This window comes from Coturnix japonica, chromosome 7, assembly GCF_001577835.2.
Source record: "Coturnix japonica isolate 7356 chromosome 7, Coturnix japonica 2.1, whole genome shotgun sequence".
NCBI lineage: Eukaryota > Metazoa > Chordata > Aves > Galliformes > Phasianidae > Coturnix > Coturnix japonica.
This window is the reverse complement of record NC_029522.1, coordinates 32,555,698-32,580,243: the sequence shown is the minus strand read 5'-3', so window position 1 is coordinate 32,580,243 and position 24,546 is coordinate 32,555,698. Positions and strand designations below refer to the sequence as shown.

At 42.6% G+C, this 24,546-nt stretch overlaps 1 protein-coding gene and 1 long non-coding RNA gene across 15 annotated transcripts in view; one reads left to right on the top strand and one right to left on the bottom strand.

Annotated features, from left to right (window-relative positions):
* GTDC1 (glycosyltransferase like domain containing 1) overlaps nucleotides 1–13,187 on the bottom strand; it is a 156,302-nt gene extending 143,115 nt beyond the window's left edge. For 6 of the 14 annotated variants that reach the window (XM_015869276.2, XM_015869271.2, XM_032445723.1 and 3 more), the window contains exon 1: nucleotides 3,844–3,953. The gene's annotated coding sequence lies outside the window, so the exon portion shown is untranslated. Of the gene's footprint in view, nucleotides 1–3,843; nucleotides 3,954–3,983; nucleotides 4,222–13,047 lie in introns of those variants that run through there. The other 8 variants (XM_032445721.1, XM_015869280.2, XM_015869270.2 and 5 more) reach the window with 8 other exon arrangements.
* A 1,961-nt stretch (nucleotides 13,188–15,148) lies between these two features.
* LOC107317049 lies at nucleotides 15,149–17,929 on the top strand. Its single transcript, XR_001556698.2, has 2 exons — nucleotides 15,149–15,484; nucleotides 16,845–17,929. It is a non-coding gene; the product is annotated as an uncharacterized LOC107317049 (long non-coding RNA).
* The last annotated feature ends 6,617 nt before the right edge of the window (nucleotides 17,930–24,546 follow it).

Below are 24,546 nucleotides of genomic sequence, written 5' to 3'. Positions count from 1 at the left end.
AATCCCAGATTCTATATTAGCAGCCACAGAGTACTTACGCTAATGTCATATTCAAATCTTCAAAGTTGTGCACACACAAAAAGGGAAATTAAAAGTAATACGGTAAATAGAGCGGCGATACTCCATAACTTTGATGTACCATGATTTACACCTCACGCAGGACAATTTGCATGCAAACACAACACTTAGCAGAACGACTGTATAGAAGAAGACATTTGACTTCTCATCCATGACTGTCCAGGCACTACTAGAATAAAATTCAGTTCATCAGACTCTTAAAGGACACAGCTATGCGAAATGATGAGAACCCCAAGGCCAAGCTCCAACCCTGTGAAACACTCCAGCCTTACGAATTTGGACTCTCCCCTGCCACTTTCGCAGAGACTAAGTGCAGAAACAACATCCAAACAATTCCATGTGACCTTTTTACACAAATGGTAAATTCCTCCGTTCGTTTCTATTTCATCACATGTTCCTCCCAACAAGAGCTGCCCCAAAATACTTTGCATGAAAAACTAAATGTTCCCACTGACAACTCTGATCACGTCACTCCTTGCGCATGAACACAAAAAGATGCAACAAACAGTAAAAACGCTGCTTATTCTTGTAACTTCAAGACTTTTATTCTAAAGATAGTACATTTTCAAATTGTCTTTCCTAAAGCTCAAGTAATATGTTCGTTGCTTGAACTGAAAGCTAGCGAAGTACAATTTGTATTGTGCTGCAGGCCATGCAGTGAATGTTCTTTATTTGAATCATGGATGGGTGAAGATGAAAAGTAGTTTGGGAAAATTTACAACAGTTCTGACACCAGTGTGTGTTCCTCATTACAAGGTCTCCTATGTAGTTATTAGACTTGCTCCAGACCTTTTACTACCTTCCAAACAATTATTTTCATCAGTTCTTTGTATCTTCATTCTCAACCATAAGAAATTGCATAGATTACAGGCAAAAGTTCCTGCTGCAGCAGTAAGGACAGAATGCAGTGGTTGAGGCTGTGGTCTACACATAATGTTTAGTAGTAAAATTTGTCTTCAGCACCACATTCTCAGGCATCTTCTTAATACTGCCTTACTCCAAATAACCATTGTGCTAATAAAACAAAGAAGGGGAGCACTCCCTTCTCAGTATTGGACTGAAGCATCTCTACCAGGACTGCTTCCAACATTCACAGCAGGTAGCTGCATATTGCTTATGCAATGCAAACATTGGCCTGCAGCAAACATCTATGACAACTCACCGTGCAACTAACCCCGATGAGCCACCAGAGCTGCAAAGCTGACCCACTCCTCCGAACACAGATTTTCCACACAGAGCCCACAGGGGTAAAGGAGAATCTGCTGCAGATTCCAGAGCTTCTCAGATGGAGCTCAGATCAGAAGGCCAAGGCAGAGGTGGAAGTGTAGACGGCTTATCAAAAAAAGCTTGCAGAAGGAACAGGTGGAGACCTGACCTCTCTGCAAGCTGCCAAGGCTCAAACTTACAGGTAAGGCAGTCTCAGACTGCTTTGCTGCAGTATTCAAAGAGCTGACATTTGATATAGTACAACTGAAGTTCCTTGTGCTAGGCTGAGCTTTTCTTTCTTTCCTTCTCTCTTCAGATGCTCCTTCCTGTAGGACAGCAAAAAGAAGCTTTTGTGATCGGAATCTGGTGATTCTCCAGAGGAGTCTCAGAAACACCTGGAGGTCTTGCAACATGTTGGACACAAATACCAGAGTAAAAAACACCTTCACTGCAACACCTTCAGTATCAAAGATCTTAAACAGGATGTCCAAGTTTGGATGTACAATTGTAAGTCCCAGAGACACCAACTAGAAACCCAGAGCCATTTAGCTTGTAATCACACAGGAATTGCTAGTGAGTTCATTTGTGTGAGGTCATTATCCTTATAGAAACCAATCCTGCCAAATTACAGAGCAAGCATGGGTTTTGCTGGCAGCTCTCAGCACTCCCTTAATATTCCCTCTGCAGTAACAATATACACTCTAAAACACCACTGAAAAAAACCTTTACATGACAGTACCCCTAACAGTGTTTCTATCAGTCCATTTTTTAATATCTACATGTGACTCCATATGTACAAAGACACTACATGTGTATACGAAAGCTCAGTAAAACACAGCTGACGTTAACATTAGCTGCAAACTTTTTTTAAATGCCAAGGAATCAAACTGGTATTTCTGTAGTTTTCTTTTGCCACTACTTAAAAGAGTTTCTGTGCAACCTGTCTGTGAATTAAGCTGAGTAACAGTTCACTCATCACAGATCTTTGCAAATGCATCGTCGATGAAGCTGTCACCCTAGAACCACCTTTCCTCTCAAAGCATGATATGAGGAGGAGCTCAGCAGATACCAGAATTACTGGAGTTTCCAGAGCAGTTTAACAAGAATTCATAATTACATTATTTTTCAAAGCAGAACAAGACAACTGTATGATGCTGGTTCCCAGTACCATGTACCACTTGTTATACACTTGATGATGTCCCTTCAGCAAACCAAATCTCCCCAGTAACTCTGTGAGTACAGTGATCAGATCAGTTTCTTAAGAAATGGTAAGGAACAGAGGGAAGAGTCTTAATGAGTCAACAGCTTCCTCTGGGTTCACGCAGAACATAAGAATAAACACTGAAAATCCTGGCCATACATGAAGGCACTTCTTACACCCAAACAATTTGATAATGTAACACTGTGCATCAAGCCAGTTTTTTTCCATAAATTATGATCTAAACAGAATACTAGTCAATTCACCAAAAGATATCAAAGATGGCCCTTTATTACGAACGATCCAAGTATCCCCCTTGAGGCTACGGCTATCAGAAAGCATTTAGTTAGCTCCCGAGCCAATATTTTTTGTATCTGTTATATTAGGAAACCATAACATATTTTCAATAACTTTTAGCTTTGCTATACAGAGAAGGAAATAATTTCCCAGAACCCTTTGGAAAACGTGACATGCGAAATGATTCTCTAGACAACTTGCGTATCATTACACTGAAAACAAACCACGTATATCAGATCATTTGATCATTGGAGGAAATAGAAAGGCACCGGGAGCTTCAGGACAGATGGACGAACTTCGGGTCATATAAAACACTACCAAACTGTATTTGAAGAAAAATGTGAAAGTTTGTGAAAGCACCCCGGGTGAAAATACTTTGTGTTGCTAAGAAACATCATCCCTGATGATGGATGAATTAAATTCTCTCCTTTCGTAGAGCCAACTCCAGGCATCCTTTGCTTATTAGTAGAATGTCCTCTTGTACTGGCAATTTATTTTAACAGCTTCTTGCAAATAAAGAGCCCTACCTTCAAACAGAACCAAGACTTCCACACTTGCATAATTAATGCTAGCAAACAGGATAGATTTTGTACCTTGAACAGAGTTTAATAACTACACCTTCAAAGCCCACATTTTTAAATGCTGTACTAAAACATACATAATGCTTAAGACTTTCTTTCAGGATAGCCTGTAATAAAAGCCACCAATCAAATTCCAGCTGAACACTGAACTGAACGATTCAGCGAACATCTAGCTGATAAAAAACAAAACCCTCCTAATATCTCCAAACACTGAACACAGATATGCAGGTAATCAAATTTTAAACACTACTTTGAGGGGAAAAAGCACATTCATTTGTATTACGATGACACCAACATAAAAACCAAGCAAGAAGGAAATAATGCAAACCACGTGCTTTTCTTGTTCGGAAGTTGTCTTCATGTTTCATCCAGTTCCTCTTTCAGTATATTACTTACAGGCTGCTGCTTCTGCTGAACATATTACTGAACTTACGGTATCTTTGCATTTCTCAAGCACATGCTCCTGATGAAATCAGAGCGTACCTTTCTGTGCTCAGCTTGCCTTGTAAGCGCGGTCCCTTCAGAAAGCCCTCAGATGGAGCAGGGGAAAGGGGAACGCCTCTCTCTCCATGTGGCAGAGCAGGAGCTTCCCTGCAAGAGAGAGAAGAGCAAGCACATCTCACCTGCACAGCCTTCGGGAGAGGGATACAGCAGCAGAGGTGAAGCACAGGGAGCCCCAGCAGGAGTGTGAGTCCTGAGATCAGAAAGCAGACATGTGGCTAATGCTTGGTGCACTGGAAACGAGAACATCTCCTAATAGACCAGAGAGGAATAGGCAGCATCTTACACAGACCAGAAATCAGCACTGCTGAATTATGTGCTGAGAAGAAACTGACTATGCAAGAACACAGTTGGCAAAGGAGAGAATAACAACAAATAAAATTAGCTCATCTGACGGTTTTTTATTTGTAATGTGTCTATTATTCTAGTTTGTGTTTTTCAGCTTTTTTTTTTTCTTTCTTTTTTTTAATATTTTTAAGGTCTATTACACCAGCTTACATTCTAAGAGAGCTCCCGAGCAACTCCCATATTTTTAACACTAGAGACCTCAATTTAAGGAAAAAAAGTTGAACAACCCCCTAGAAACTGTTCTGTCTCCCATCACAGCCTCCAAGCCAGAAATCACATGCAGAGTTTGGTGGTGAGGCCACACACCCAGCCAGACAGAACACAGAGGCCGTCACAGAGGCTCTTCTTTGAAGACCTGCCACCACAGAGAAGAGTTACCATCAGGGAGCCAGAAAAGAAGTGCTTAATAACGAAGCCAATTTGGCTGCTCTACAGAAGGGCTTCCTGTGGGCCTAGTGAGGAAGAGCTTTACAACCTAAGCAGAAGCATTGCAAAGCCTCGAAGGCTATGGCTCATCTGCATCACTTCTGCTTCTGGAAGCTCAGCAGCCCTGCGGACAGCTGCAGATCCTCCTGCAGCCTTCCTGGGCACAAAGGTTGCCATCACATCTGCCTCGACCATCAGCCATGGTACTTTCTGAGTCACTGGCAGAATCTCTCCGTTCCTTAGGTTTTAGAAACTGAAATGCGCAAAGGGCTTCTGATCACATCAGGTGTGCTACAAGACTCACATGAAAGGAAACTGCCTGCAGATTATTTTCCAAATCACGAGAAAAAAAGTGAAGGTTTTGAAGTACAGAAATAACTTTTTCACTTTCCACCTCCTTGCTCTACATGATTGGCAAAATAACACCAACATCAAATATTTAAACGTGTTTGATCGCAGACTGTTTTTGTTTAATGTTTATCTAATAGCCATGAAGACTATGCATACACCACAAGGTATTCAGACACAGAAACATGCATATATATATATGTATTCAATTAATTACACCTCAGCCACTCCATGATTCCATCTTCAGCCAGCAGGTACGTACCAAGGTACAGGATGCTAGGGGGCATTCTGCCCCCCTTCATCTCTCCACTGAATAATTAAAAGCCTCTGCTCTTAATGAGAAATGTTAAACATTCAAAAACAGTCCAGTTGTGAAGGGAAAGGGGCACAGTCTGCAAAGGACTAACACAGTTTGCTGTGAAGCTGAATCCCAAAAGACAGCATTCCCAGTGCAGGGTGATTTAATATTTCAATTTATTGCTTAGTTGTTGAACAACGAGCTTGCAAAACTTTACAGTTACCTGGGAAGAGCTGCAAGCATTCCAGGAAGCAGAGAAGAAACAAAGCAGGAATAGGTGAGAAAGCCACATCACTGAGTCTGAAGGTTTAAACCTTAATTAGACGTGAAATATGAAAACCTCATTCAGATTTATATTGATGTATTTCATATTTATATTAACAGGAGCATCGTACACAAAAGATAGTAACATCACTGGTACTGACTGGCTGACCTAAGTTCAGATCTGGATACAACAGTATAGGAAACTGGAAGAGCTCCAAAGAAAAGCTAAGCAATCAGGAAAAGTTAAAGGGAAATAACCTTGCTTAGTACAGGAAAAAGAAAAGAGACAACTAAAGAAGTAGGGCACGGGCTTCAAAATAGGTTAAGAGCAGTTACAAAAATGATCATCATATCCCACTGCAGTATCCGGGGCGCGGGGCCGGGAACACACAAGAAGCTTAAATGGTTAGGAAAAAAATTAAAAATAGGTCCTAGAAGAAATGTTACCTCCAGGGAGAGTTAAGCAATGGATCAGGTTGTGGAGGGGTTACAGAAACCTTCAGTGTTAAGCCTGGGGAAGGTGAAGATGTCAGAACGCGTTCGTGGGCACCGTGTGCATTCAGCACAAGGCTGACCTCCTGAGAAACAGGTTTCCTTTCCTAAATGTGAGGGCTGTACGAGCATAGGCCCCTGCCAGGCAAAGCAGCAGGTGATTTTACTGCTCCTCAGAGCTCCACAGAGGCTTTTGGTATCTCTTTTTCCTAAATCACCAAGGCAGCCTGTGATTGACAAACTTCTATCACGTCAAGCATGCTACCTTAAGTATGAAGTGCTCTGAGGGATCCTCTGGGGAAATAAGTCAGAGCAGAGGGAGGGCAGAGGCACCAAACCTGGGACTCTGGTCCAGAAGAGGAAACCTATCCTACAGGAACCAGAAACAGATGCCGTCATTTTTGTGTAGAGCATCTACGAGAAGTGAGTGCTACAAAGAGGAGAGCTTAATAAAGTACTTGGACAGAGAAATAAGGAGGAAGGTTTGACGTTTCCAAGCTTATTTTCACAGCAGTATGAAAGGAAATGAGGTAGAGTCAGAGCTAATTCTCCTTATATAATTTCACATGGAATGATTAGTTCTGCCCCAACGGTAACAGCTTTCCAGAGGGTCCTGCTTGTCGCAAAGATTGCATACAGATGCTCTAAGTGCAGCTTCCCTATTCTCTGCTGACAGCCAACTTAAAAGGACAATATAATCATCTTACTATAGAATGAAGCTCTCAGCATGCGGAGGGAAGGAATGTCACAGCTACCACAGAACTGCAGTTGCACATTGGGGGCTGTGAGTTTTCAAAGTTTAATCACGAAACAGACTCATGGAAGGGAACATACGAAGGAGCTTTATGTTCTGGCAGCGCCCGGTGGCACTGTGGGACATCAGTGGCAGCACAGCCACGTTCCCACACTGAAAGGAGGTGAAGAGAAGCAGTCGTGTCACATGCTCCAACTCATTTTTATTTTCTACTTATTAAGGCAGGTTTTCAATCTTTCCTGTGCTAATGCTTCCCTCGTAAGCCTGATTAGTGAAGCATTCCACACGTACAGGAGTGCAGAAGGTGGTGGAATTCTCTAATGCACCTGGGTCACTTCTGGGTGAAATACCCATTACTGGCGATTTGTCTGAACGAGGTCAAAAACCCCAACCCTTGAAAGAGCCAGAACTGAGCCCACCAGCCAACACATCACACCGCTAACATGAGAACTCCCTGCACAACCTTGCAGTAGGTGTTAGTACTTTCAGAAAGCACCGCTGTGTTTTCTACTTAACCCTCAAATAGAAGCTCATACAAAAATCCACATCCAAGTCCAAAATTGCTGCTCCAACTCCAGCTTAGTAACTGCTACTTCTTAAGAAACAAACAACACACCTGTTTATAAATATATAGAGAAAAACACAGAGTCTCCCAGGCAGACAAAGCCTACTTTAATGAACCTAACTAACAACTAAAAACCTAAATGATTCCCTGGAACAACAGGCCAAATAATATTACAAGGAATTTAAAAGTGCATCTTTTGCACTCCTTAGCATCATTTGTTTTACAAAAGGCCTGCAGATTAAACACAAAGCACACGATTAGTTTTAGGCACAAGTAAGACCAATTTTTTATGCCTTGCCAGAAATAATGACTAATTAGGCCAACCCTACCCTACAGTCATTTCCATAAATCCTGCCTCTACATTTAAATCACAACCAAAAAGAAAACTGACATAATGATAACAAAAGCATATTCTTCCTGTAAAGGTTTCCATTAAGTAAGATCATGAGAAGAAATTATTCTCCAAAGCCAACATGAAGAAGACACTGTTTATTTGGAGAACTTGATTTTACCTCAAACGACACAAAGGTTTTAGCAGGAAATCACGGAATCACTGTGTTAAACTGCAACCCAACAGACAGACACGGCGAAAGGCAAAAGTTTCAGATGAGAAACCTCAGCAAAGGAAGAGCATAATGTTTTTCTTTTAAGACCTGGTTGTAGAAATGAAGCTGCCTGCATTTGCTTTCTCCCAGCCATTCAGCCACTGGCCACACACCCATCACAGCTTTACCCGATCGTTCCAACTATTCAACATGCATACACATTTATTCTTGCACATATGTACAAAGCTTTGCAATACTCTGCAAGTTCCCCCCACGTAAAGACTTCAGAATAGTTCTGTTTCTATTACACGGGTTTAATGAATAGGAACCACAAGTCTCAGTTCTCCAAAGGAAAGGCTTCTCTTTGTTTTTTCAGATTGAGGAAAAATAATAAAGAGCAACAGTGAGATCTTCATCCTTCATTCCAACACGTTTGACCACCGAATCCTGCTGCTGTGAGTAATATCCATCATGGACCATCAATTCAGTAAATCTTCCATTCCAGAGAGGAATAAAAGCCTGCAATGTATTAAATCTGAATCCAACTAGTTAGGCGTGAATTTTAGAGTTGGTCAGGCTGTTTTTCCCCCCCAGTGACAGCTTCTAATAATGATTAGGAATCCTGCACTCTAGATGAGCAAGTCTCAAGTACAGCAATTACAAGCCTCATATGTGACCATGAGACAAATCCATTCTATCCATCAAGATCACCATCAGTACAAGTCCACTGCTCCCAGAGGCAAGGCCAAAGTAAACTCCTTAAGGACCATTGCTGCAGCTCTAGGGGGAAATGCTCCCACAATTACTATGGTAGTATAGGTGGACTACAGGTAACCTGCTGCACAAAAATGGCATCTGACTACCCCGAAATAACCCTGTAACAGAACTAGGGAACAGCATATAAAGGCACACTGTTGTACACATAATACTTAAATATGTTTTCAGATGCAAAATTAATTTAGAAGCCTCAGTTCTTTTTGTTGCTTCTGTTCCTTAACCCTAAGAAACAACTCATGGGAACACACCAAACCACATTCAGTGCCCAGCCCTGCCTGTTCTCCTCCAAGGTCTGTATTCCATCCTTAATTTCACATGTCCCGTTGTTAATTTTAGATATTTCTCCAGTTCTCATTTGGACATCAAAAGAGCTACTCATACTCAAAAGACCATCAATCTGAAGTACCGGCTTCCCTATTGTCATTTATAAATTGAGCTTTGATTACTTGCCTACAGGAAATACCACGGATCAGCAATAAAACATATATACACACTGCCATACAGCTACAGCCCAGGGTTTAGGATAACAGGCTGCTTGAAGATGCGGCTCTCAGACTTCCAATTTCATATTCTCTGCCTGGTGCTTCACACATTTATTTTTCACTCTCACATCTGCCGTGCAGCAATACGGACAGCCAAGGTGTACCTGTAAGACACGCTTTGATAGGAATCTGTTCCGAAGGAAATTCACACGGGGCCATGTGCCCTCGCAGCACCCAGGCGCTGCACCGCACCGCTAACTGCACCGCTTAGTGATGGCTGCGGGCTCTCAGCAGCCCCTGCTAACAATGCTGCCACCAGAGATCAAGATGATTTTCCTGCTTCACAAACTTAGCAGAGAACACATCTTACATACACGCAGAGAAAAAACAATGGTACACAACGTACTCCTAAAGTGCAGCAGTCCACTACACATCTTCCTGAGAACCTTCAATATATACAGACTCTTCTCCACTTTTACTTCTTGCTCCTATTAGCTAGCAATACTCAGTTACACAGATCGAAACAAATGAGACGCTCATTTCAAGTTTTCAAATCATTTCCTTTGGTGTTGTGACCATTCTCACTACGCAATGGCTACTGCCTCATGACCAGCAGGACGCAGAAGCACTCAAGAGACCCAACATTACTGTCTTATTATCTACACCACTGTCACTAAAATCTAATCTACATTCTTGGTGTATTTTCTTACAATCAAATCTTCACATAGGACTAAATGTTTGCATTAAGATATGAGTCTCTTTCAAACACAAAGTTTAGGATCCAGTTTATGTGGAAGCGGCATTTTTTGAACTGATCTATTTAACCAGGTAAAAACTCGAATGTCAGAACATTATTTCCTCCTTACAGCTGAAAGAGCTGATACGAGAAAATGTTCCACACTAAGTATTTGCTCAGCAATTGCTGCAACAGAAATGCCTTATCTCGATGGAAATCCCAATCTGGACTCTGTAGCACTGTATTGTATAAACATATTCTGATCTGGTGAAGCCAAACAATGCACTATATAAATCATTTCTTTTTTTCTTCCCCAGATAAGTCAGATTCCAGCTGGACACAGAAGCAGTAAGGAATTCCAATACAGCAAATGCTGCTGAAGTCATCTTTCCATCGGGAAGAGCTTGGTGAGATCACAGCTTACAGCTCACCTTCAGCTTTTATAAATACTCCAGGAGCCCTGAGAGAAACAAAGCAATGTGCTGTTGTGATGGTAGAAGTCTACTGGAATTTCTTCTTGTCTGTACAGCATTATGGTCAGGCATCAAATATGTAAAATATCAGAAGTCCACAGTGTAGATAGTGTCATGGGACCTTAAAAAACTATATAGATTTGGCTCTTCTAGCTACAGGCAACGTCAAAGACAGCAGCATCAGGGCACAGAAAGCATTTGTGAAAAGCTAAACCAGGAACTTTTTGTTTTCATATTCTCAAATTTTATTGAGCAGAATTGTTTGAGGATAGTTTATTACTTTTACCGGCCACTCTAAAATGGGCCAACAGCCAAACAGATCTTTGAAACACGCCTGTATTTTGGTTTTAGAACAACATTAAGGAAGTTATATAACTTTTACATCGGAGTCTAAGTGACTTAGCAGCATAAATGACAAGTTTCAGCTGTAACTCAGGTACTCAGCAAGTTCTGAGCATGACTACAGCAACAGTCCTAGCTCTATTTGGTAATGATCCTAAGGCGAAGCAATCAGCAAGGATTAATTAACAGCACTGTTAACTTGGGGCAAAGCCCAGGCTCCCAGCACATCCTCAGCACACCAGCTCACATGGCCACAGCAGCACCTGCAGAGAGCACTGACTTCCAAGCAGGCTGAACTCGCTTCATGTCAGGTTCATCTCCTCTCCCCTGCTTAAATGCTACTCAACCCTTAACTCCATTTCTACTATTTTCCTCTCTGCCATTTTGATGCAACTATTTATCCTTCCTACCCAGCTCACACCTTTCCAACATCTCCCTAAGACACTACCTTTAAGAGATGTTCATTGATGTCATATTAGGACAGGAACAGCCCATCGCCTACAGTTTGTGCTGTTCTTCCTTTTTGGGGCTTCACTGCACCACTCTAGGCAAAAAACCTGACAATAATGCTAGGACCACCACTGCCTTCCAAGTCAAATTGGGTATTTATGTGCAGAGAGAAGGATTTTGTCCTGTATCTGTAAAGCATCTGTGTCTTGAGCAGGACTGGAGGGCAGAGTTGTTGCCTAGGTTCCACCACTTCTTTCCACTGGCTGGCTAAAAAACTGGAAAGGCAAATTGGTCAGAAAACATGTAATTTTCATGCAGCAGTGAAAATGATCCTCAGCTTTTTGTAGGCATATAAATAAATAAAAATAATAGTTTGAAGGGAAAAAAAAACAACAACAACAAACCCACAACTGTCCTCAATTGACTTATCTGATCTGGATTCACAGCTGTTCAATTTATGTCAAAGTATTCTTCCAGCCTGTGTTAACTATGCCTGGACTTCTCTGAAAGGTTAAAAAAATGATGAAGCAAGAAGAATACACTCTACAGCAGGTCTTGAAAGCTCCAATTAAAATTCAATATTGTACTTTGTATGGAGGCTCTTTACATGAAAACCCTGTCATGGTTAAGATTTAAGGTTAACCAGGTTAATAGAGTCCAATAAAATAGCTCTATTTAATTATGCCAAACCATTGTTATAAGCCACACTAAAATCCGCTACTCATCTTTACCTGACTATTGTGCTCATCTCTGAGTCGTGGTAATGCACATTTAATTCTCCAGGACCAGTAAATCCCACCACAAAGTAGGCTCCCCCTCCAGGAGCTGCTCCTCCTTCCATCTCCTGCTCCATACAAGGAGTGCACCCATTTGTGCCTCCAATGGCTCCTTCTCAGCAGCTCGATGGCTCAGCACACAGCCCTGCATTCAAAGACACGTGCAGACCTGCCAAGCCTCATTCATCCCAAGCACACCTCCCTAAAGCTGGGATTCCTTTGCAAAGCACGGGTGGGCAGCTCCATCACATAACACCTGTAAGCCTAAAGAAATTAAAGAGAAGAAAAAAACCCTACAACTTCAAATTCTGGTGAACCGAAGTTGAGTTCTATGCCTTATTTTTTTCTGTGAAGCACATTAAGACACTGCAAAGGTTATGGCTTTTTCCTGACAGTTTTACCAGCCAAACTACTTTAGTACATTAATGTTTTAATGGCTTTATAGGGACATTTGGGGCTCAGATTTAGCAGATCAATCCATACAGGCTTATGATAAACCAATGCTTGCCTCGTGTTGTGTATTTTAAGAGAAAACCACGGATGTGTTTATGAAATAACACACACCCTGTGCTGCAAACCTTTACACACGTGTGTGCTGGCCGAAGCACAGCCCGGTGCTCACACAGGGCCCGGCTCCCCCGGGCCTGCAGCTCCCCGAGCCCCGTCAGGCCGCCCGATGCCGCGGGCCGCGGCCTTCCAGGCGTGCGCAGCCATGTTAGGCCGCCGTGCAGCGGCTCCCCGCTCTGGCTGCAGGCCGGGCCGGCCGCTCGGGTTCGCCCCGTCCCCGCCGGGCCCCGGAGCGGTTCCCCCACTGCGGAGGCGGCGGATCCATCTTAGGGGGCGGCGGGCGGCGGCAGAGCGGTGTCCATGCAGTGCCTCCCGCGCCGCAGGTGCCGCAGCCCCGCCGGGCGCTGACCGTGCGCCCTGTGCTCCCTCCCCTCGGCAACACGCGCTCCGGGGCCGGGCTGCCCCCCCTCCTCCTGGTGCAGCCCGCTCTCCTCCCGGCCTCCCCCAGGCGCCAGGCCGAGCGCCCGCCCCGCCGCTCCGCGCTGACCCCTTCCCTCCCTCCCTCCCTCCCTCCCGCCTCGCTCGGGCGGCCCCGCTCCTCACCCCACCCAGAGGGAGCTCACCTCCTCCTCCTCCTCCTCCTCACTCCCGCCTGGAGACCGTCGGCACCGACGCGCCGGCGTCCCGGCCCCTCCCTCCCCTCGGCACGCAGGAGATCCAGCCTCCCCCTGCCGCCAGCCGGGCCCCCTCCTTCCTCCTTCCGCGCCGGGCCGCTCGCCCCGGGCCCCGCCATCGCCGTGGGGCGGAGGGGCCGGGCCGCCCGGGGTGGGCAGCGCCGGCAATGGGGCAGCGCCTAGGGGTCGCACCTGCGGTTCGGGCTGGTTTATATAGAGACACGGCACCAATGGGGTTGGAAAAAACATCGAGGATCCCCAAGTCCAACCCCAACCCACCCCCACCGTGCCCACCGACCCTGACCCTCAGCGCCGCATCCCCACTATTGCGGATGCTCCAGTGCATCACTATTCTTTCGGACAATAAACGAGTCGTATTATCCAGAGAACCTGCCCTGGTGCAGCTTCAGGCCATTACCTCTTGTCCTATCATAGAATGGCTTGGGTTGGAAGGGACATCACGGATCATCAGGTTCCAACCCCCTGCCATAGCCAACCCACGCTGCCAGCAAAATGTAGTAGATCAGATTGCCCAGAGCTCCATCCTGCCTGGCCTAGCAGCCACTTGCTTGATGGCATCAAGAGTCCCACAGTGTTTGATGGCAGCAGCAGGGCTGCTCAGCTGAGTTTGGGGTACATGGACAGCGAGGGAGGAAAAAAATATCAAGGAGCAGTTCAGCAAGATGCTTAGAACATAAATGGGAGGAAAGCAAAAAACAACACCCTCCAAGGATGCTTTTGTCACAGGAGCAGACGAAAGAGGAAGAAGATCAGGGCTGCTATCAGTTATGTACGAGTAGGAGGCTGAGTTCTTTTCTGTGATAAATCTTTTCAGGTGCTGTTACCCTGTGGGACACCAGGCAGGTGTTACTGTTACATCCTGTTTTGTAAACCCAAAAATGAATAACAAACCTCTCAAGCAAAACTTTTCGGAGAAGGAATGTTTGTCACGCTGACTCAGTTGAGCGCAGCGTTATCTTTGGTATGTAGATGTATTTTTTTAATAGGAAGTCAAAATGAGTAACATCTAATGAACTGATAAAGCAGCATTTCCAAAGAGTACAACTGTGAGAGAAGTCAAGGATTTGAGCAATTATATCTTTTTCCTACGTTTGCTAATCAGCTATTACAAGAGTGACGAGAAGGCTGACATGCATGAGAAATACCCTTCTGATAATAAGCGCTTTGTTTCACACTTTTCTAGGTTCATAAAACTTGAATCAAGTCACGTCACAATAGTTTTCCACTCTCGTCCACCTCTGAAGTCCCTGATACCATCAAGCTATGGGAAGGACAAACTGTTATTTATTGTTTTTAACCTATGCGGAGATGTGAGGATCTGAAAGCCTTTAAATATTTATCACTCACGTGACAACTATTTTATAAATATCACTCCTTGTCTTTCAGCTATTGTCACAGAGAGTGAGGTGGGAGGAGAACTTCAGTCCGGCTGCAAGATCGGTCCCAGCATGTGCTGGAACACAGACAGACTGGATGTTTTATCCCCAACTTATAGAGAAATCGAGGCGAGGAAATGAAGGCATTCATTTTTAGAGCGTAGAAGTGCTAATTTGTAAGCAGGCAATTTAGGACTGAATTTTTTTTTTCCTTTATTTTTTTTTTCTTTTTTTTTTTTTTTTTTTGGAGGAAAAGCCCCATGTATATACAGTTCCCATTGAAATTAAACTTGAGGCACCCAAGCAGAAAGACTTTGGCCATACTCTTTTGGGGTCCTGCAGCCTTAATCCTACGTTCTAATTGGCGAGTAATCTGTGGACAGATATTGTAACAGTTCCTTTAGAATATTTTTCTACTTCTCTCTCATTTGCATACTAATGGCATAAAAATAGGCACTTCCTGCCAGTAATTAGCCAGAGCCCAGTATTTAAAGAAAGAAAAAGACCACAGCATTATGGTAGACGGATGGTACTGAGGAAGCTGCAAAAAAGAGTCACTCCTCTTGCACTCAGTGCCCTTCATTTAGAGTTCATGACTGGCAACTCCGTTACCTCTGTGTGACAGGGATTAACTGTTTGCTTGGCCTAACAACTTTGCCTCTAATGAGCCTCTCAGTAACTTTTTTCTTCACAAATCACTCTATCTGTCCTACACCCAGTCTTGCTGCTGTAAAGGTTTTTCTTTTCTTCCCCCCCTTTTCCCAGAAATAATAATGCTCAGAGTGAAGTCTGCACCGGGAGCGTTGTTCCGTATGAAGCACCATGACTCAGAGCAGCTTTGGGTGTACAGGAGGAGCTGTGACCTAATGAGGCACTGTGCAACTCAAGACCACATGAAGTCATACGAAGCTCCACGTTCAGCCACTTTAAAACAAGCTGTGTGCAGACAAATGTGCTGCAGAGCTTCAGGTATCTATACTGAGCTATTTAACACACACAGAGATCACAGACTTGAGCACAGACCAGGTTGGTGATACACGGACGTTCTTCCTGTGCAACTTAGTAACATAGGTAGCTTCCTTTTAACTCATGAGTGCTTCGAGTCAAATACACAGTGGAGGGTTTTCTGTGTTGCAGAAATTTCTCTGCTGCTCCTCTGCTGGTGGTATCTCTGCGAAGATGAAACATGAAAGCGTGGAGTTAACCATCTGACTCTGAGAAACAGCGATAACTTCCACGAGACAGGGAAAGTTTATTTTCCTACTTTCATTCTCCCAACTTCTCCGGAGATAAGTAATATAGATTACATTCTCCAGGGCAACCGAGCTGACACCTTCAGCAAAGAATTAAATGGAGGAACTCTTCCCATGGTATTACTTACAAGAAATTTAAGCAATTAGTGTTTGCTGACTACAATCGGACAATACCGATCTCCAGTGATGCAATTTAAAAGCTCACAAGATGAAACTACAGTTAATTATATACCCCTAACTTATTTACCTATTTCAATAGCAAGGTAATTACTATTGTACGGGTATCAATCTCTCTAACGCACGGATGGTAGCTATTAGCTTATCTGGAGTTGCTGCTCCAGATAGACCCAACGAATGAGGTTTGTATTCCCAAAACTGTGATCTCTGCTGCACCTGTAAATGTTTTGTCCCCTTAGAGGGATCCGGAACGGCAGTTAAACTCTCTAGGGAATGTCTCTCTTCTTTGCAGACATGAAATGCCCGCCTCAAATTATTTCAGTGTGATTTTTGCATCAGTATAACTGTGTTCTCCCAAGGAAGGAGTGGAGACGTCCAACAGCTGGGGTGGTTCTTTCAGACTCTGCTAGAAAAGCCTTTTCCACCTTTCTCACACCTTTTAATTTTGTTTCCCCTCTATCCATCCCACTTTGTTGCTGATTTGAATGTCAAGTATGCGTGGAACTCTGTGTATTACATTGTGCCGAACTAACAAATGAAACTGTGTCACATGCTTCTTATCTTCAACAGCAAACCTTGCAAAGCTTGTATCCACTCATCCAGCACGGCTACGTTACCAGAAAGTATTTTCCTGAAAACTTTGAGACTCCAGCTTAATAAAACAGATCCTTAGGATGATTGGGTCTATTCCATTAGTAGATTTATAAAGTGTACAGACTGGGTAAACAACAGTGACAGCTTGGGGAAGTGTATGCACCTGTTTATTAAAAAGACGTTAACAAGGGCAAATCTAAAATAAGAACATGTACCACAACCCAATTTTCAGCAAATTTTTATGCATGCCTACACTCAAGGTTACCAATGTTATTGGCAATATCTCTCCCTCTTTTCTCTCTCAGGAGTACACGACTGATGAGCACGGAGCATCTGTGGGAAAGGGGGGAAAAAAAACACCGTCTTCAGATTTTGAGGAGCAAACATGACCCTTTCTGTTCCTACTGATTTCCACCCACATTCGGTTAGTGTGAGAGAAGGAGGAAAATGAAAGAAAAAGAAGAGGAAAAAAGCAGATTTTCTTTGCATGGAAGGACTGAAGAATGTATTGTTTTCTCAATCACAAGCGAGTGCTTTCATCACCATTTTTGCTCGACATTCTAAGTGACAGAGAGTTTTCTATATTTTACTTGTATGACTTAGGAGAGGTCACGTTTGTCAAAGTCCCTCTGCAGAAGTGAGCCTTCTCTTTGGATGTATGCAAATTCTACAGCACATATGCAGTTTGTAATTTGCCGATAGGTATAAGCATATGCAAAATGGAGATTCAGTGTGTATGTGCAAGCTTGCAAAATTAATCAACCGAGAATATACAGAACTACAAATGCTTTGTTGAAAAGATTTATGAATTAACCTCCTATGGAAGCTTTCACTCAGGGATGCTAAATACACTTCATTTTTATTAATAATTAATATGATTTACATGATAATATTTTTCACCCATAATAGCATTTTAAAAATACATCCCAGTCGTGAAAGGACCCGTCAGTACTTCTGCCTGTTCACAAGTGCTTTAGTGGTGCTTTTTATGAGTATAAATGATGCCAGTCTGGAGCCCCTCCAGGATTAGATCTTAATCCCTAAAGATACGTAAGTGCTACCACCTCTGCTTTATAGACTGAAAACTGGGAGTTGAATGGGCAAATTCGTGCAAGTTTACACACAGTACATAAGGGAGTAAAGAAGGCAAGTCTAGAACACCAAACTTGTGAAGAGTATTGTAAGAACAGTTACTCTCTCTTCTTAGAGACACTTTCGTATCAGCAGCTGATCTGAACATTATCAACAGAAAAACTGAAGCCCTTGGCCTCACTGCAAGTCCTGTATTTCAGTGCCCAACCAGGTGAGCCTACACTTGATTCCTCCTGTTTTCAGAAATGGAAGCCAAGGGTGTTCAAATGATTCTCATCATACAAGAGGCAAAAAAAAAGGAAAAGCAGTGTTTCCTTTCAATACACCTTTTACTAGAACTGGGTATAATGGGGTGTAATTATTTTCAGAACACAAACAATATCTGCTATCTTCCTCCCATCCTAGGTAGAATTGTAATCTGTTGTGTTTTTGCTTTGTGGCTTTCTAAAACGAAAAATTCTGATTTAACCAAACCTCTTCAGAAGGAAACTGACTGATATTATCTTACTTCCCTCTTTTCTTATTGTGGAATTGTTGAGAGAATGCCAGTTGTTGCTACTTGTCATCGCAGCTTTCTATCGCTTCTTGAAGGCAATAAATATGAACCAGAAGGCTACTTAAAAATTGACCAGCATGAAGAATTCAAATGTGTAGGTAGCAACACAATGACAATATCAATCTAGTTTTTCATTCATTACTTAATTGCAAATACACACACACGCAAGCACACAAATTGTGCCTTCTGAAAAGCACTTAATTGACTTCATGGTGTTTTTTTAGCAGAAATGTTGAAAACTTTTTATTTCTCAGGTACTGAACTGGGAGTGAATGAACATCTCTATTGCAGCAAAAGTCATTGGAACTTGGTATTATCAAAAGTGGGAAAACTGGCAACTGCAATACAAGATGAACTGTGGAAGCTGATGATCACTCACACATTTCTGACTCCACGCAGAAAGCCTGTTTTGTCCCACATGTGTGGTATTAAGAGACTGGAAGGTTCTGTTTGCTTCTGAACTGGGTTAATGGAGCCTGAGGACAGTCCTCCCATCAATAGCTTGTATTAAGGGATCTGCACAGGTTTCACAGCTGCACAGTGCTGCATTGCTCTGCAAGGCATGATCTAATGTATGGTTGATTTCTCTCCAGGGGGCACTTTGATTCTTGGTTTCAGAGGGGACCCTTTCAGTGTTCCTAATGATGTTTTTGGCTACAAAGCCCGGCAGTGTTAAAGTACTGGTGAGGGCTCTGCACAACTGACACCAAAGAAATGCAGCTTAAAGAGCTGTAGCAAAAGCCATCACACTGCTGCTGCCCACCACTCAAACAGAGAAAGGTATAAGTACCAAAAAAAGAACCCCAAGCTCTGTGAGCAGAGTAACAAAGCTGTTTGCTATTATGGACAAAAGCTGCAAGGAAAAAAAAAAAATGAAGAGGAAATGGGCTGTATTACTGTGAGCTGGCACAGAAATGAAATACCAGGGTGCAATTTATGTATAGTAATTGTTCATGAAGCATTCTTTTGGTTTTGATAGTGACTCATTGTGTTCTTTGTGACCTTTGATGTACAGGATGGGCTGCTAGAAGACAGAGGAAGCCACAGAAAGAATATAAAACTTTATTAACTTAAGATTTTGTTATTTTGTTTTGTTTTGATTGCTCACTGATCATAGGTAATATCTCTAGGAAAAACTACCAGGGGCATTTACTTGAGCCCTTATGGTTTTTGCTGTCCCTCCCAGGCATTTGCAGTTGAAAAATAGCTCTGGTTTAGCTGAAAAAAAATTGCTTTGGTTTTAAAGAGGAAATTTGTTAAACAATTGGTTGCTGATGCTGATTACTGAGCTCTGAAAAATAAAACAACTGATTGAAATACTACTGGGGTGGTAGGCCAGGTAATGAGCAGTGATAGGCACAGCACAGCACAGATGGAAGATGTATTGGGAGGATATCCTTCTGAGTGAATATTTTATGTTAAAAAAATAGTAATACAAAAAAAATTCCTTTCTTACAGTCATCGGAGTTGACACAACAGACTCTTCAGTGCCGTTAAGTTCCATTATGTAAATCCATAGTGATGTAAGCCAGACACTGTCAAGTCTGATACGCCCCAAATTTGACCTAATTAGCCATTTGGTTGTTACTTTTTTCAAAGCCGGTGCAACTCAGCTCAGTTCAGGATATAGATGCTAATTGAATGCATAACCTACAGGTGCTAAAGAATTCCTACAAAAGAAGGTCTATCCTATTAGGAATGCAAGTCAAGGCTCAGGGTCATCAGCTCGGGTAGTGGGGATGGGAATAGAAATCCCATCTACAGCTCTCTTCATGTCACTGTTGTATTTCCAGGAGTGAAATTCAAATCCAGAGTAAATCAATGCAGTCTAACAGATATTTGCCAGCTGAAGCCACTCCAGCATCGTTTGGTTGAACAGAGAAAGAGCCCTTCCTTTGGTTTACCTTACCCCACAGTAACGAGTGCACTGGTATGCAAACAACGGCTGAATTTTGCTCGTTTGTGTACCCACCATCTCACCCATTGTACAGAACCACCACTGCACAGCTTGCTCCAGGTTCACCTTCCAAGCTCTGTGTCCCCGTGCTAGTGTCCCCAGCCCAAGCTTATCTCCTTTACGTTCACGTCCTCTTCCTACCCAGATCAGCCATTTGATAAGCAGCAATACAATAACATTTTTTGTGACTACACCTTGGCCCAGATGTCTTCATATAAACACTCTATCTCTTCTGCTGTTTCCCTGCAATCCCCTAACCAAAATGAAACGAGATAAAAAGAGCTGCACAGCCCCTGAGCTTCCTGGCTTTTATCTTTTTATACCAAACCCCTTTGTGTTAATTTTGCGTGGCTATTTTTACATAAGAAATAATATCCTGAATTACTGCTGTCACGTGCACTTAGGAATCCCACCTAACAGTACTCATCTGGCGACCTGACAGTGCTTCCTGCCCCTTCCCTCACATCAGCGCTGCAGAGAGAGCACTGCTCAAAGTTCCACATCTGACAAAGCAGATGATTTGGCAACACCTTCCTATAGATATATACTTTTTAAAAAGAAATATGCGTGTCTTTGAGCAAACTTTTCTTTCCAAGTGTTCTGTTTTGTCAGCTTGCCAGCCCTACTTCTAGCATTGTTCTGCTGAGATTGCTGTAAGGAAAATGAAAGAGAAGAGAAAGGTACAGAACTGGGGGAAAGGGAAAAGAGTTCAGAGGGCATTTAAAGCCTGGGGAGCCTAGCATGGGAAGGGAGATAGGCTTAGGAAACATGGAATAAAGTGGTGGAATGAGAGATAAAACGAGAACATAAAGGATAAGGGATTAGAGAGATAAGGAGTTCAAGAGATGAAATATGAATAAAGGAAAACAAGAAAAATAAGGATGAAAGGAAAGAAGTGACAGGAGTAAGACATGTAAACAATTAACTAAGAAAATATTCTGTTTATTTTAGTAAAAGAAAATTATAGTCTCTTTATTATTCTCCGGTTTACTAGTTCAGAGGAATTTTTCAAGCTAAGAGCTGACATTTGGGTAGTATCACTGAACAATGATAAATATAAGCCTTCCAGTTGTTGGATTAACCAGTTCTGAATTTGGTTAATTAATATGTCATTCACGATACTAAACACTGGATAAGAAAACAAAGCAATAAAAAATATATATACATTCAAAACAGCTGCAATACAAAGTGCAGATCTGGAGGAACCCTTCGCAATATTTGCAGTTACATCCACCAGGTCAGCTCTAACCACTGGAGCATAGATGGATCAGCTAGCCAACAGTGCTGCAGATTGATACCAGAACTGGGAAGTGCAAAAATAATGTTGACCATTGCCACGTTGCCCATTGACCAGCAGAAAATTTACTCAAGATCACGATTTGTCTTCAAAAGCATTTCAAAGGATGTTTTTCTTCTGTCTAGGTATTTACAAAGTGTTATCGGTCTCAGTTTCTGCTTGAGCTGCTCACGTAGGCCACATAATGTGGTGGAACATAGATAATATTGCTTGTTTTCCCTGATTGTCTGAATGTATATCGTCAGGAAGCTGAAACTTAGTTGAACTCACATTCGCTATTTTTTTTTTCCCCATCAGAAAGTCTACATACACTTATGAGTCCAACAGGCAGTATCAAGAAGAAGCAATTCTTTCTTTCATTAGCCTGTGTTCGACTCTGATAGGAAGTGACCAAATAAGTTATTAACCAGCTGAGCCATACCTCTCTGATACCTTTAAACTTGCACAACATTGTTCAGGTCTAGAGGGAAAAACATTCCTTGAGGTCAGAGTTATTTGGCATGTAAAACCTAGAGTCTGCAAAATTAAGTCCTGTTATTTGCCAGTTATCAGAAATCTCTCCTTTTTTTCTTTGTTTTCCTTTTTTTAGACATGTTTTGCCAAGCCATCATTATACTACTGCTTCTCAGAAGCCTTTTCTTCTCTTGGTGCCCAAGCCTTGCTGGATCTGTCTGTGTATGTCTCCTTATCACCCCCCTCCCCAGCACACAATGAAACGTGGGGTTGCAGTCAGGCTGGAAGTGCCACATTGCATTCTAGAGATGAGATACTACTTTTACACGAACAGTGCGAGCAAACAAGAATTAACATAACAGGAAGAAAGGACATTTAACTTTCCACATGGGGAGCCTGCTCTGTGTTCAGATTACAACCTCCCTCTCCTTTCTGTTAAGCAGAAAGACATTTCAGAAGCTCTTGCACCTTCTGAAGGTGCACCGAGAAATGGAGACAGAACAAACAGGGTCTTGTTCTACTCCACAAAGGGCAGGGCATCAGCAGTCAGAGGTGAAAGAACTTCTTTCTGTCCTGCCTCCTTCTTGATTTCGCTCTGGCAACACAGTAAAACTACCCTAACCCACAGGTTTGCACTCAAACCTGTGAGCCCAAACAGAAACCTAAGACACCTGAGGGCTGGGATAAGCAGTCATGCCAGCTGTAGGATGACTCAAACACAGGTCCTCTGCCTAATCACCTGAGGTGTTACAATGAGAAACCACCACTAACAAACAACAATTTAACCATCCTAAATTACATTCTGTAAAGTCTCAGCTTGCCAAGTGCCTGAATGAAAAAGGATGTGAAAGATGGGCCCTCCTTCATTCTAATTCAATCCAGATTCTGGGATTATCTGTTAAAAATAGGACATTTTCTATTGTCTGATAATAATAATTTTCCATAGACAGCTGTTGATGTACCCATAGGTTCACAATAGCTCTTTTAGCAGTGAATTGTAATAACAATTTCTTCAAATACGTCTTTGAATTCAGAGCTGTATGAGCTATTCATATGGAACACTTTAATCAGTGAATTTCAGCTTTTATTCAGCTCGTAAATTGTGACAAATGTTACTCACAGACATTCGATATAAATAAACTTGGGCCTATCATTTGTTCGCAACATGTTTTTGCTGCAGTGTTTCAATATTCATTATTAGCTTCGCACAATCGGTCACCTTTGTGGAGCACTATTGTTTGCTCTGAGAGAGCAGCAGCCAGCAGCAGGAAATCCACGTTGGGCAGCCGTGATTGTCCAATGGATAAGGTGTGCACAATCACAAAAAGAGGAGGAGAGAGATCACAAGGCTAAGGAGTTTTCAGGACTATTTTAATATTTCCTTTCCAGTTCCCTTGACTCAGACCTTGGTTGTAACATCACTATGAGAACAAAGAGGCCACTTGAACATTATAGGCTGAGGTCAAATTGAAAATTAATGATCTCTTATCACATTCAGACAAAGCTGCAGCTGCAATGGGTGGGGTTGGGTGCTTTTCTGGTTTATTTAATTGCCACTGAATCAGGACTCTGAACAGTGGGCTCAGAAAGCCATAGCTGCGAAAGATGAGGTCACAGGCCATTTTCTGAGTCACTTAGCCATGCCCACTGCAGACCCTGGCTTAGGAATCATCTACGTGGCTGATCTCTTAGGTGAGAGCAAATGAAGTGCAAGTTTAATATCTCAATGAAACAAATGCCAGGCATGTGTTTTATATGAATAAAACATCCTTGGCATAAACCTCTGTGAAAAACAAATTCCAAAGGGTTGTAAATCAGAATTCAGTTTTCACTGCGCTAAAACGTGTGTGAAAAAATGATGCTGTAGATACAGCTCTATTTAAGCTAAAATGTTTGGCAGTGCCTTGGCAGTGCAGGAGAAAATGGATGTAACGCTCACATATGCACAGGCAATGACTCAGAATGATGTACAAGTGTTACTGTGTCTAGTCCAAAAGAAATACCTGGAACTCAGGAAATAAGGCTCCACAGTTCAGCAGATTTGTCAGAGGATAGATGTTCTGGTTTTGAAACTTCAGTTTTCCCTGGAGTGCTATAAACATGGCTCAGGGAAACAAATACAGTCTGGGTCAACTGATATCTCTGGAACTATTGCACAAATTTCACTTTTATTTGGTATTTATAGGAGAAGAGTTTCAGAAAGAAAGAAAAACAGGACTCCTAGCAGCACAAGGAATGAAAAGTATATTGATAACCAGAGCTCCTGGAGCAGGACAGATAGGCTAAATATACATTAATGTATACGTAAGTCCTTAGGTAGTCACAACAGTTAAATCACCTTTGACTACTCACATAAATGAGTCTTGCTCACAAGAAGGGCAGCAATGGCTAGGGCCTGAACCAGTCTGTGCTGAAGCAGAGAAATCATCCTAAGTCTGCCATTTCCTGTTTATAGGAGCTTTGGCCGCCCAGACAAAACACAGCAACAGAAACAATCCTGGAGGCCTTGGATGGTGGTTACGATACCTCTGAGACCATTTTGTCATGGCTGATGGTCACATCGCTCCAATTTACCCTCATACTTTTGGAGCTGCCCACAATCTTTGAAACAATCTACGATGTGTTTTAAGGCCGGTGTGCAAACACTTTAAG